General features: G+C 51.6%; 1 long non-coding RNA gene and 3 other non-coding genes across 6 annotated transcripts; all 4 read left to right on the plus strand.

Annotated features, from left to right (window-relative positions):
• Positions 1–709: 709 nt before the first annotated feature.
• Positions 710–7,740, plus strand: LOC125162861 (uncharacterized). Of its 3 annotated transcripts, none has more exons than XR_007151202.1 (6): positions 710–907; positions 1,358–1,663; positions 3,035–3,109; positions 4,743–4,813; positions 7,178–7,279; positions 7,395–7,740. It is a non-coding gene; the product is annotated as an uncharacterized LOC125162861 (long non-coding RNA). The 3 variants fall into 3 exon arrangements; XR_007151201.1 differs by having other exon boundaries at positions 711–907; positions 1,509–1,663; XR_007151200.1 differs by having other exon boundaries at positions 712–1,663.
• On the plus strand, positions 2,180–2,312 carry LOC125163143 (small nucleolar RNA SNORA71). The gene has a single exon (XR_007151303.1). It is a non-coding gene; the product is annotated as a small nucleolar RNA SNORA71 (small nucleolar RNA).
• LOC125163144 (small nucleolar RNA SNORA71) lies at positions 3,646–3,778 on the plus strand. Its single transcript, XR_007151304.1, has one exon. It is a non-coding gene; the product is annotated as a small nucleolar RNA SNORA71 (small nucleolar RNA).
• LOC125163146 (small nucleolar RNA SNORA71) lies at positions 5,151–5,281 on the plus strand. The gene has a single exon (XR_007151306.1). It is a non-coding gene; the product is annotated as a small nucleolar RNA SNORA71 (small nucleolar RNA).
• Positions 7,741–13,040: the final 5,300 nt, after the last annotated feature.

Raw genomic sequence — 13,040 nt, forward strand, 5'->3', positions numbered from 1 at the left:
CCCTCCTCAGGCACACGGAAGTTTACACTTCAGAATGTGGGCTGAGTTAATGGCAGGGTTGCGGCAGGTTGGAGAGGTACACGTGGCCCAGATTGCTGGCAGTGTGAGTGCTTGTGAGATTTGGGAGCCATGAGCCCCGTCTCATGCCTGTCTGCAGTGTCCTTTCGGGAGCATGGGGCTTCTATCCATCTTCTCTGCCACTCTGCAAGTTTGATCAAACCCCTACTGCTTCAAAGACTCATTTTTAGGACTAAGTTTAGCAAAGCACTTGCCCACTTTTCCCTGTTACTCTCACGTTATACTTTCAGGACATCAGAACGATATTTTATTCTGACAATGTCCAAATATATGGTCAGAATTCATTCATTTATTCAATTGTGCCAGCCACCAAACTAGGTACTATGAATACAGCGGTCAATCAGGCAAGAACCCTCTGGTCCAAACTCCCTGCAATCAGCATGAGCTCTTGCTAATAACAGCTGCTCACGTGGAAAAGCAACCATTTCTATAAGTTAATGACAAATCAGTGGCAAAAACAGAATAAAGAGAAAAGCAAAACAAGTGAGTGAATGTTATTTCCCAAATTTCAGGCTGCTCTTGGAAGTTATTCCAGGCCCTACGGAGTCAGAATTTGAGCTCCGCGCCACCAGGGGGCGCGGCAGGGCCGTTTGCGCGGGAATCCGCCTCCCGGAAACGCCGCTCTAGGACGCCACCCGCGCTCCAGCTGCATTTCCGCCGGCTCTGGGCGGAAGAGGAGCTTCCTGCTGCAGTAGTCGCCTGGCCGTTTCTCCCGAGCCGTCCACGCCGCCGGTTTCCATCTCCCGCAATCCCTAGACATCCGCAGCTTCCCGCACTGTCGGCTGTGTCTACGGCCGCTGTCCCGCGCCATAGGTCGCGGCTGCCCGGGGTGAGTCCACTGTGGGGATCGCTGGGCGCGTGGTATGCCCCCCACCACCTTTCGGGGAAACTGAGGCCCGAGGAGTCGGGGAGAGCCGGCGGAGGTCAGCCGCGGTTCCAGGCCTCGCCCCTGGGTTCGGGCCCAGCTCCTCCGTCGGTGCGGACCTCTCGGGATGCGTGTCCCGGGTCGGATCGCTCGCCCTCAGCCCCCCTCACCCCTCCGCCGGGAAGACTCGGGTCCCGCCAACTACCAGAAGCGGGTCCGGCGACGCGCAGACCGAGTGCCGCCGCCAGTGGTGCGGAGCCCCGTGTGGCCCCGGGCCTGAAGAGCTCCCGGGGCCGCGTGATTTTCACGCACACACCCACCTCCGGCTCTGGGCCTCGAATCCCCCAAAGCGCTTCATCGGTTGCCCACGAAGTGACCATGTGAGCGTTAACCCGTTTCCTTGTCAACAAACAGCCTTTGAGAGAAAGCGTTAAAACCCCCGTTGTGCAGAGCGGTTGCGTGAGTTTTCAATTGGGGGCGCTCGCGGGGCCCCAGGGCGGCAGAGGCCGATTCCGGTGTCTTTGTTTTGCACTAAAGCCCCTTCCCGGTGCTGTCTCCTGCGTAGGCGTTGCGGGCTCTGAGGCTCTGTTGGAAGCAGATGGAAACTCTCGGTTGGACGGCTTTGGGGGCTGTGCGTCAGGCAGCGCCCCCTTCGTTGCTGCAGGACCCTGAGCCGCAGCGCCGGATGTGCCCCCGCGGTGTCCAGGGGGTGAGGCCTGGGTAAGTGCTGCTGCTCAGGAGATCCTCGAGCAGGGACTCGTTGCCTTCCTGCCACACCACGGTGGGGGTTTGGGTGGGTGGGGGGCGTCCTGGAGCTCCTGCGGGTCCTGAGAAAGCCCCCAGGAGACCTGGTGTGGTGGATGGGGGTGTGTCTGGGGGCCCGAGAGGTCTGGGTTCAGATCCTGCCTCAGCCTGTGGCGAGCGCATCGTCCTTCTGAGCTCCGCTGTGTTTTAAGTGGGGAAACTGCCAGAGCTCTGGGAGGACAGAAGTCTTGTCTGTGTTCTTTGTCATTGAGCCCACGGTTGGTGGCGCGTAGTAGATCGTTCGTCTGTATCTGTGGGGGACTAAACAATGTAGGCGTTTTTGCCATGAGTTGGTCTTCACGTGCCCCCTCTTGATGACAGGAGATGGCGTGTTTACAAGATGGTGATGGTGCTCAGGGTCCTGGGCTTGGCTGGGCAGCTGGGGGCTTATAGGGCCTTCTCTCTTCCTGGCTCACTTTCTGCCTTTTCTGCACCTGCATTCGAAAGTGATCATGGTCTGTCTGTGTCCTGGTCATTGATAGTGCAGGGAGAGGACTTGCAGAAAGCACTTCCCCGTGTTTGGAGGGTCCCCTCTGTCCCTTCCAAACCCTGGAGCTTTCCCACACTTCTCACCACCTTTTTTTAGGTGCCTCTTGGCACCTGTTGTCTTGTTGTACGCTCTATGCCTGGCTCAGCACAGTTTCTGTGAGGCTTTAAAAAGGGAGAACGAGAGTGGGTCCTGTGTCTGTGTGTCTGAGTTGGTGGCGGAGCCACAGCTGTGGTCTTTTTTTTAATTAAAAAAAAAAATTTTTTTTTCCAACGTTTTTTTATTTATTTTTTTGGGGGGGACAGAGAGAGACAGAGCATGAACAGGGGAGGGGCAGAGAGAGAGGGAGACACAGAATTGGAAACAGGCTCCAGGCTCCGAGCCATCAGCCCAGAGCCTGACGCGGGGCTCGAACTCACGGACCGCGAGATCGTGACCTGGCTGAAGTCGGACGCTTAACCGACTGCGCCACCCAGGCGCCCCACAGCTGTGGTCTTCTGACATGGTTTCTAATTTCAGCAGCCCGGTGTCCTTTTCTGCTCCTGCATTGAAGTGATTACAGGCTGCCTTTTTCTTGGTCGTTGGTAACGCAGGCAAAGGAAGAGTCGCAGGGTTCTTTCTATATTCAGAGGTTCCAAAATGGGACAACCTTAGGTGACCGAGCACAAGGTAGAGGGAGGGAGGCAGGCTTTCAGTGTGCTTACCTCCTAAGACCCAGATTCCCCCAGTGTTTTCCTGTTGGTAAAGATAGTGGGTTCCTGGGCGTGTAAGCAGTGCCACGGGCTTCTTGTCCCTTGCAGGAGTGGGTCGTGACTGCTGTGCCATGTTTGTGAAAGGCGACCTCAGGGAGAAGAACGTGGATCGGGAGGTCCCAGGTAAGTGGGATTCTCTAGAGCTCAGGTCTTGTGCGGGCTGTGAGGCTGGAGGGGTTCAGGTGATGAGGTGTGGGAAAGAGTGCCTTCTTCCCTCTGCTCCCAGCTGTCTGTGTCCCCTCAGGCTGGTGGGCACAGGTCAGGTCCCTCCTCTGCTCCTGAGAGCCCCTGATGAAGGCTGCTGTGACATTGAGAGGCAAGCAGCGGTGTCGGGATGGACAGAGAGAGGGCTGCGTTTTAGAGGCAAACCTAGACTCCTTTCCGGTTCCCAGCTGAGTGCTCTTACGTGAACCTGAGCGCTCTTCTGTGATCACCCACACCCAGTCTTTCAGAACCACGAATCCTCAGTATTTCTGCGCAGTTAGTCTCCTCATCTCTTGGTAGGGAGCGGTAAATCATCCGTGCAAATAAGGGGAAGCTTCTGTGATCTTAGGCTGTAAATCTGGCCATTGGCCTGTCTGCTGGGCTCCTAGTTCAACTCCGTTCCTGGGCTGCTGTCCGAGGTCTCCCTTCTCGGCCCACTCACTGCCCTTCTCTGCTCCTGCATTCGAAAGTGATCGTGGGCGGCCCGTGCCCTGGTCATTGATAGTGCAGGGAGAGGAATTGCCGAAAGCGTTTCCCCGTGTTGGAAGGGCCCATCCTGTCCCTTCCAAACTCTGGAGCTTTCGTACATATCTCTCTGTCCGCTGATTTGTATTGCTTTCTGGTACCTGGCGCTGGGTGGCTCTCTGAGTGCCCTTTTGCCGAGTAGGGCCCTGCCTCAGCGTGTTTCTGTTCATGGGCCGGTGGTGGAGTGCTGATAGGGGTCCCTCTTCCCCCAGGGCTCTCCCTGGGAAGCATTCTCTGCCTTCTCATTGCACCGCTTCCCACACCCTCAGCCCCGTTGCTCAGCCCTGATCACATTGGATGTTGGTGATTTGCTCGTCATTCCCCTGTGCTGTGATCTCGAGAGCAGTGTCTCCATCTTGGTGTCTGACATGTAGCACTGGGTCAAGACAGGACACGGTAGGGGAGATCGAGATGCTACATGGTGAGGCAATGGGCTTTTCCCACTCTGGACTGTCAGTGGGGAGACCGTACCTGCTCAAGGCTGAGGCGTCCTGCTCTCCTTGGAAGTGTTTCTCTTGTCCTGGCCACGGGCTGGGCCTGTGGTCCACTGGGGGTAACATTCCCTCTGCTCTTAGGTTAAGGAGCAAGGAAGGGAGTAGTACCTCAGCTGGGCAGGACGTCGTCGTTGAGAATGCATACGTAGGCAGCCCTTACGCACTAGATGGAGGACGTGGGGCCCTCCCACCACCCGTTACCCCTCCTGCTCCAGGCTCGTTCCTGCCGGTCAGCGTGGCTCGCTCTCCAAAACCTGGCCTTGACAACTTTTTGATACAGATTGCTTAGCAACAAATTGATTGTGGGTACATAGGATAACACTGACTTTACTTTTGTCACACATGTTCCCCAGGTCCCTTCCTAGAGTTCAGTTGTTCTTGTTCCTGAGACAGCAGTGTGGCTGTCCAAGTCCTGGTAGCAATGGCCCACGTTTGTGGGTGCTGGAATCCGCTGGCCACTGTGCCAGGTACCCTCTGCACCACCCCCCCCGCCAGCCTGTTGTGAGTGCTCATTCACGCCTTGTCTCTTGCAGGTGGATCTGCATGTCCAGAGGCTCCATGAGAGGTGTCTTACAGCCAGGCGCGAGGCCACAAATGCCCCGAGGTAAGGTTTTGGAACCTTCTCTGGAATTGTGTCTTTTTGCATCCGTAAAGTCACACACGTGTGCCCTGGGGTCTGGATGAGGCAGCGAGATGAGAGTGGGCATCCATGAGTTCCCAGTTGTGTCCTGGCTGGGAGGCAATCCCCCACATAGTGGGGGGCGGGGGGGGGAAGGCCTCTAGAAAGCTGCGCTGGTGAAGGGCTTCCTTCCTGGTGTCAGCACCGTGCTGTGAGGGAAAGCCTGTAGATTTAGGCACCAGAGACCTTGGTCCAGTTTCTGAGGCATGCATGTCTGGCTTTGTGAGCCATCCTCCCTGGCACTCTTTCTGTCCTTTTCTGCTCCCGTATCTGAAAGTGACTGCAGGCTGCCTGTGGCTTGGTCATTGGTAGGGCAGGGAGAGGAGTCACCGAGAGAAGTTCCCGTGTTTGAAGGGTCCAGCCATCCTTTCCAAACCCTGGAGCTTTCCCACACTAGCTTTTTCCCCCTGCCCTTCCCTTCTGAGCTGGGGCCTCTGCTGGCCCCCATGTGAGGCGGTAACTGGGCTAGCCCCCCGACCTGTGGGGGCTCATTCTGTCTTTCCACGTTACGGATTTTCTTGTCAGAAACAAGCCTACCTTTTAATTTGGACTTCACACTGGAATAAATTCACATAGCGCCCGAGGGCACACGTAAGAATTGGAAATCGTGGCTTCTGCTGTTTGAATTTACAGGAGCCGAGGCCAGCCCGCAAGAACACGTTAGTCAAGGCAGTGTGTGAATTCAGCGCTCGTGGGTCTGTTGTCTTTGCTCCTTGACTGTCTCTTGAGCACAGCGTGCATTGCTTCTCCAGGAGCTGTCAGAAACGTTAAGTAAATGGAGAAAGAAAAACAAAGGTGGGGCCTGCTGTAGGGGCAAGGGGGAGTTCTATCAATTCTGAGTCCATAGAAATAGTTCTCATTTGTCACGGTCAGCCAGAAGCCCGAGGAGTTCTCTTGTCACTCGCCGACGGGAGAAGGATGTGTTGATGGATCACCCTCTTCGTAGGTCTCTCTTCACTGACTTCATCTGTGCTTTGTGGGTTCTTTTGCAAAGGGTGACCCCGGGGGTTGACTGAAGAAGAAATTCTGAGTCCTGTGGCTCTTTGAAATCTATTTGTAGACTCCAGATTTCCTAGCTTGCTTCCTGATTCGTGTCAGTGAGGGTATATGTTGCAGGCTGGGCACTCTGTAGTCCTCGTCAACAGCAGGCTGACCGTCTGCGTCTCATTCTGTGCGCTGCCCCTGTGTGTTCAGGGAGGCAGAAACCTTGCGACGGTGCCTTCGCTTTGTAGACTCAGATACAACGGGTGCCCCTGGGAGGCATGTCTTGGCTCCCGGGTAAGAAGTGAGGTGAGGTTGGAGGCGAGGTCAAGGTACCCATCCCAGACTTCTGGCCTGGGGGCTCCTGTCTAGTTTTGAGACCCCTTCCGTTTGCCTTCAGGTCTCGTGCTTGCAGGTGGGATCCTGCCGGGCCACATGTTTTTGTTCCGTCTCACGATGATGTGGAGGTAGTGAGAATAGTGTATGTGAACCACCCGGTGCCCAGGAGTCCTCTGATAACCCTGAGGTCCCCTTGCCTTTCAGACCTGCACTCCACCCCTTTTGCGTCAGGGGCTTGTCCTGTCCCACGGCCTAGTTCCTGGTCCTGGGCTCCTCAGCCAGGCTGGAGGATTCAAGGGACAATGGCGACCATCCTGAAGACATTTTATATCACCCCTACCCCCCACTCCAGGCCTGGTCATTCAAACCCCTGGGTGTGGAGTCCTGCAGGTTGAGTCGGGAGTCACTTGTGTAATCTTCTCAAGCGTTCAACACGTGTTTTCATTTATCCTTCAAATGGGCCCGGCAGTGTTGACCTTCAAAGGGGGCACCTCACCAGAACAAGTCTTTGTTGGAAGTTTATCTGGCATTTGCCTTTTACGGCCGGGCCGTGTTAAGTGGGTCTTCGCAGAACAGGATGGCAGCTGCTGGGGCCTTGTGACAGGCTGGGCAGACGAGTCGTGAACGTGCGTGGGAGAGCTGCTGAGGGTGAGGGTCCGTCCCTTTGGTCAAGATGCAGTGGTTCCTCAGTGCCAAGCTCCCAACAGTGAGCGCTGAGCTGTCTCCCTGAGAATTACTCTGTGTGGTCAGTTGCCCTGGTCGTGAACTCCTAGAAAGAAAGCGATTTTTTATAAAAACTGGATTTTTAAGATGTTTTTCTTTTATCATCCTTTCTATCTTGGTGACAATCTAGTTTGGCGCGTGTAAACTGGGAGCTTAAGCCTGGTTGATGTGGACCTTCTCAGTGATGTCACTTGGGGAGAAGGTGGCCTGGAGATTAAATGCTTATATGCTTCTTCTCCCTCTTAGGTCAGCCTTCGATCCGGAGGCTGTTGAAGTAAGTCCCAAGGCCGTGAGTCATTGACCCTCGGGATGACGTGGGATGTGTGTTCGCTGAGACTTTTCTCCGAGGTGAGTTAGTGCCGAGTGCTGGAGACCCACAGGCAGCGGGGAAGCTGGTTTGCGTTCAAGTGGGTGGGAACTCCAAACCATCATCATCATCGGTCTCACTTGTCCTTTCTTGTAGGTTCTCTCGGTGCCATTAGTAGTCACCAGAGGGGCAGAGAATGGAGAGGGAGTCCTCTATGCGAAGCATCCCCAGAGTACCCCGTGCTGTCCGCTCAGAGCACCTCGGAGCAGCTCTTGGCTCCGCGCGTGACATCAGAGGGAAGGTGCTGGGGCTGCGGCCGGGTCCGCTCCAGCTGGCTCTGAGTCGGGACAGCTGTGCCCTGAGAAGCCGTAGACGGGAGGTCAGCCCCGTGTCCCTCTGCTGTGTCTGGAATGACTTGAATGAGCGAACGTTTTCCTCTCGCATTCCAGCTGCTCATCACTTTCCCCTCTGCCTACTCATTCAATAAACCTTACGGACTTGCCGCGTCTGCCTTTTAAGTCATCTAACAAGCTGTGTGCTGCTGAGGCTGGACGTGAAATGGATCGCCTTCCAGTCATGTTTTCACCCGTGAGCCTCTTCCTGTGAGGCTCCTGAGTCTTGGCACCCAGGCTACTGTCCGAGGTGTTCAGTTAGGACAAGGAGGTGACCAGGTGCTGGTAGAGTTGGCTCAGATTGAGGGCCCATGAAAACGTCAAGGGTGTTGAAGAACAGGCCAGGGCTTTGGAAGGGGGGGCGGGTGACCGGGTGGGCTGGAGTGAGGCAGGCAGTGATGCCATCGAGGAGGGTGGGGTGGCCTGAGTTCTGGGGCCTGGCTCATGAGTATAAATGCCTGCCCGTCGCGGGGCTCAAACTCACAGACCGTGAGATCATGACCTGAGCCGAAGTCAGACGCTCAACCGACTGAGCCACCCAGGCGCCCCTATAATTCCCATTTTAAAGATGGGAGGGTCTATGTGAGGAAGTAGGCCCCAAAGGCCATGATGAAAGGCCGCGTTGTCCCGTTTCTGCATTGGAAATCGGACTTGCCTCAGTGAGTTTGATACCTTGACGGGCGCCTGTGGGAGGCGGGCGTTCTCCGCGCCTCAGGTGTTCACTCTGCCGGCCAGTTCCCGACAGCAGCATCCAGAAGTCAAGTGTCTTTTTTTCTGCCTTCTCCGTGGACCATCCTTTGACTTCTGGTCAGCTGCCTGAAGTCGGTAGTGTTGGCTGCTGTGGAGACGCAGCCGCACAACACGGGCCCGGACTTCACAAGTGTGCACGGGGACGCCAGGTGCCAGGTCATGCCTGCCTCGCGGCACTTGGGGCGTGTGAAGCGTGAGCCATCCCCAGTCTTTAGGGCCTGAACAAATCTGGGAAGAGCGTCAACAACCAAGGTGACCCAGGAGCCAGGCTTCAGGCCAGGGAGGTATGATTCTTGCCGGGAATTGTGTGCTTACCGGATGGATCAGGTAATGGGAGATTTCCATCGTACAGTCGAGAACTGGGAGTATGAGAACTGGTTAGAGTGAAGGTTCATTCATCACAAGAAAAAAGCGCGTTTGTGTATGAGCCAGAGCCCATGCTGAAAGTGGGGATACGATGGGGAATACGTTTGGGTTCTCACGGTATCCCTGGAAGGTCTCTACAGTGTGGTGTTTATATGCTTAATGTCTGGAACGTGCGCTTCTGTTGGGCACTGCTATAGGTTGGGGATACTGCTCCAAACACAGCACACAGGAGGCCTCACGGAGCTTATAGGACTGCAGTCCCTCAGGGTGAGCCGCTAGCCATGTGTGGCTGTTTATTTAAATTGATACAAATAAAAACGTGAAGTTCACATCTTCCCTCGCACCAGCCGTGTTTCAGATGTTTGGTGGCCACAAGCGGCTGCTGTGTCGGGCCACGCAGGTGCATAGACTGTTCTGTCACTGCAAGAAGTGTTAAAAAGAAAACTCACAGGCCCAAAATGGCGTCACGTAGGCCAAGTCCCCAAACCCAGGCTTAATACCTGATCGAAATGCAGCGTCAGCTCGCCGCGGAAGTGCAGTCTTAACCGGTCAGAAATTTTTCTGATGGGTGCCTGTGAGTCCACTGCATGGGCTCTCTCCATCCCCAAAGGAAGATGAAATAATCTGCATGATTAGACTCCCCTCCTGTTCCCCCTCAGGGAAAGCAACCTTGCCTGGAAGCATTCGTTTGCAAATGGCTCTTGCCCTACCTCTCTTCTCTCCAGGCTGGGTGGGATGCTGCCCAACTCCTTGTTTAATAAAGCCGACTAGATCTTCAAATTGACCCGGGTTGAATTTTGTTTAACGTGAAGTCAGCACAGCGCTGGTCTAGAAGGTGAGTTCAGGGCTAATTACGTGAACGAAGAGGGTTGCTAGACACCTTTACAGGAAGGCTGTTACTCTAGGAGCCCACGGTGGTGCGACATCCCCTGCCGGGATGTTTAGGGTAGTTCTGAGTGTGGGCGGACAAAGTCGGGGCGGCCGCCTGCAGGAGTGTAAGGTCACTGGCTTTGGGGTCACACAGACCTGAGTCTGTCCCCCACCCCCCGGGTGGCATAAGGCAAGTTTCCACTACCTGACCTTGGTTTCCTCTTGTAAAATGAGACCCACACCTTTACAAGAGTGGGGTGAGGTAGGGATTAAATAGACCGATGCATGTGAAAGCCTGAGTAGTGTGTCCCTTTAGGAAATACTTCGTAAGTGATAGCTATTACTATTACTTATTGAAGGTTTCTCTGCACCATACCGAAGTTGATCATACTTCTTTTGGGCCTTGGGGGCTTTGATGGTGTAGCCCCTAATTTTTTTAAAAATACAATTTATTGTCAAATTGGCTAACATACAGTGTGTGAAGTGTGCTCTTGGTTTTGGGGGTAGATTCCCGTGGTTCATCGCTTACAGACAACACCCAGTGTTCATCCTAGCAAGTGCCCTTCTCAATGCCCATCACCCATTTTCCCCTTTCCTCTCCCCGCCCCCACCCCAATCAACCCTCAGTTTGTTCTCTGTATTTAAGAGTCTTTTATGGTTTGCCTCCCTCTCTCTAACAATTTTTCCCCCTCTCCCTTCCCCCATGGTCTTCTGTTAAGCTTCTCAAGCTCCACATGAGTGAAAACATGGTATCTGTCTTTCTCTAACTGACCTATTTCACCTCTAATGCTGAAATTTGTGGGCAATCAAAAATAGTTCCGTTCCTTTTATAGCAGAAGATTTGCATAATAATTAATAGATGGCTTAAAAACATTTATCTCCAAATTGGAGTACATGCTTTTCTCAAGCATATAAAGGGCCTTTATAAATACTGTTCATATTCTGGGTCATAAAACAAGTGACAAATACCAAAGAATCTGTGTCCTATGAACTAGATTTGCACTGCAATAGAAAGGCAATAACAACAAAAACAGGTCTGAAAAAAATCCCTATGGTTGGGAAATTTAAAAACATTGAAAATACCTCATCAAAGATGATACCGTAAGCAGAATTAGAAATAGTGACAACGGAATGATAATAAAAATTTCCATACCGAAGTTTGTGAATTGTAGCTCAAGCAATTACTAAGGAGAAATTTAAGCCTCGATGCTTGAAATAGAAGACCGAGATTTAATATGTAATAAAAAAGAAAATAGAAGTAATGCGAATAAAAATTAGAGCAGAAAGTAAAGCCAAATTTAGGGAATGATATGGATCCCTTTTTGTATATAAAAATTTATATTTTGATGAGCACATTTCGAGAAAACATCAAACGAAATTGCCTCAAGGAGAAATGGGAAACTAATAGTCTGATAAAGACCACAGGGAACTGGGGCGCCTGGGTGGCGCAGTCGGTTAAGCGTCCGACTTCAGCCAGGTCACGATCTCGCGGTCCGGGAGTTCGAGCCCCGCGTCAGGCTCTGGGCTGATGGCTCAGAGCCTGGAGCCTGTTTCCGATTCTGTGTCTCCCTCTCTCTCTGCCCCTCCCCCGTTCATGCTCTGTCTCTCTCTGTCCCAAAAATAAATAAACGTTGAAAAAAAAAAATTAAAAAAAAAAAAAAAAAAGACCACAGGGAACAGAGCTCAATAAGGATTTATTTGCCTGTTACAACATGAACTTTTCTCGGTCCCTATCAAAGCTGTGATTTTCTGAAAAGAAATCTTGGATCTGTCCTTGAATGAATATATAATGACGCAGACACTTACCTCCTTACTGGAGACCACTGATACAATCCATTTGGAGGGGTGTATAGGGGCCATGAGGCTTTGGCTTCAGACTACACAATTTTCTCAGAATTCAGCTGTAGACAGGCCATGCACGAGAAACCTCATTGGTCAGGCTTTTAAATTTTTCCCACCAGCGTTGAAGACCACAGCCATTTACCTCTACTGGCGGTAAGACTGAACAATTGTAACGAATATAGGTGGTCAGAGTGGAAGAGAGTGAAAGCCTCTTTTGAGGGGTAACGATTTCCGAGGATGTCGTGAAGGATTACCTTGGACTGAGAACATACACGCTGCGAAGACATTGATCGACTAGTAGCTCTAGGCTTATATCCTAAAGTGTGTACCCTGACTGTCACTGATAGACAGGGATGCTGAAACTTTCAAATCACTCTGTAGACCGTTCTTGTCCCCGTCTTTTTGCTTGGCAGGAGCATGTTTCTTTTAAGCTGAAAAGTACAAAATTATTCAAATGTTTTCATATTAATATGGTCTATACATAAATAACTCAGGAAAATGGAACTTCTTTTGTTGGTTTTGCGTGGTTTTTTTTTTAATCCTAAATCTGGAAAGCAAAGAGCTCTCACGAGTTTTGAGTTGATTAAAACTTAGAGAATGGATGAGATCTAATTATATCTTGGGGCACCTGGGTGGCTCAGTCAGTTAAGCATCCGACTTCGGCTCAGGTCTGATCTCACTGTTTGTGAGTTCAAGCCCCGCATCGGGCTCTGTGCTGGCAGCTCAGAGCCTGGAGCCTGCTTCAGATTCTGTGTCTCCCTCTCTCTCTCTCTGCCCCTCCCCTGCTCATGCTCTGTCTCTCTTTGTCTCTTAACAATTAATGTTAAAAAAAAAAAAAAGATGTAATTATATCTTTTATCCCTTCTAAGGTGATCGGGGCAAATCTTTGTGTAATCTGGTGGCCATTCAAGGAAACCCAAAGACAGTTTAGGACTAAAGGACGTTTTCACTATTTTTTTTCTGAATTTGGGAAAGGGAAAGGGAAGAATTGTCAGAGGACAATATATGAACACAATTTTCAAATGTAAGAAAAAGTTCTTATGAGCCAGTATTTTAAAAATCGCAGCAAAAAGTAAATACCTATTAGAAACTTAACTTTAAAAAAAAAATAAGGAGCTTTATTAAAACGAATCCGGAGTGTGCCAGATATAACCTACAGATGGCCAACAGACGCACGAAAAGATGCTCTGCGTCACTAACCAGGGAAATGCAAATCAAAACCACGATGCGATACCACCTCATGTGAATTAAAATGGTTAGTATCAAAAAATAAGTGGTGTCGACGTGGAGAAAAAGGAACTCTTGTGCACTGTTCATGGCAATGTAAATTGATGTAACCACTGTGGAAAACGGTATGGAAGTTTAAAAAAAAAAATTTAAAAATAGAACTGCCACCTGATTCGGTAATTCCACTACTGGGTATTTACCCGAATAAAATGGAAATACTAACTTGAAACAATATATGCACCCCTGTGTTTACTTAACAGTAAACCGTTAAAGTTAAGCCGTTACTTAACAGTAGCCAAGATAAGAAAGCGACCCAAGTGTCCCATCGACAGAGGAACGAGTAAGGAAGATGTCG

This window comes from Prionailurus viverrinus, chromosome A3, assembly GCF_022837055.1.
Source record: "Prionailurus viverrinus isolate Anna chromosome A3, UM_Priviv_1.0, whole genome shotgun sequence".
Classification (NCBI taxonomy): Eukaryota; Metazoa; Chordata; class Mammalia; order Carnivora; family Felidae; genus Prionailurus; species Prionailurus viverrinus.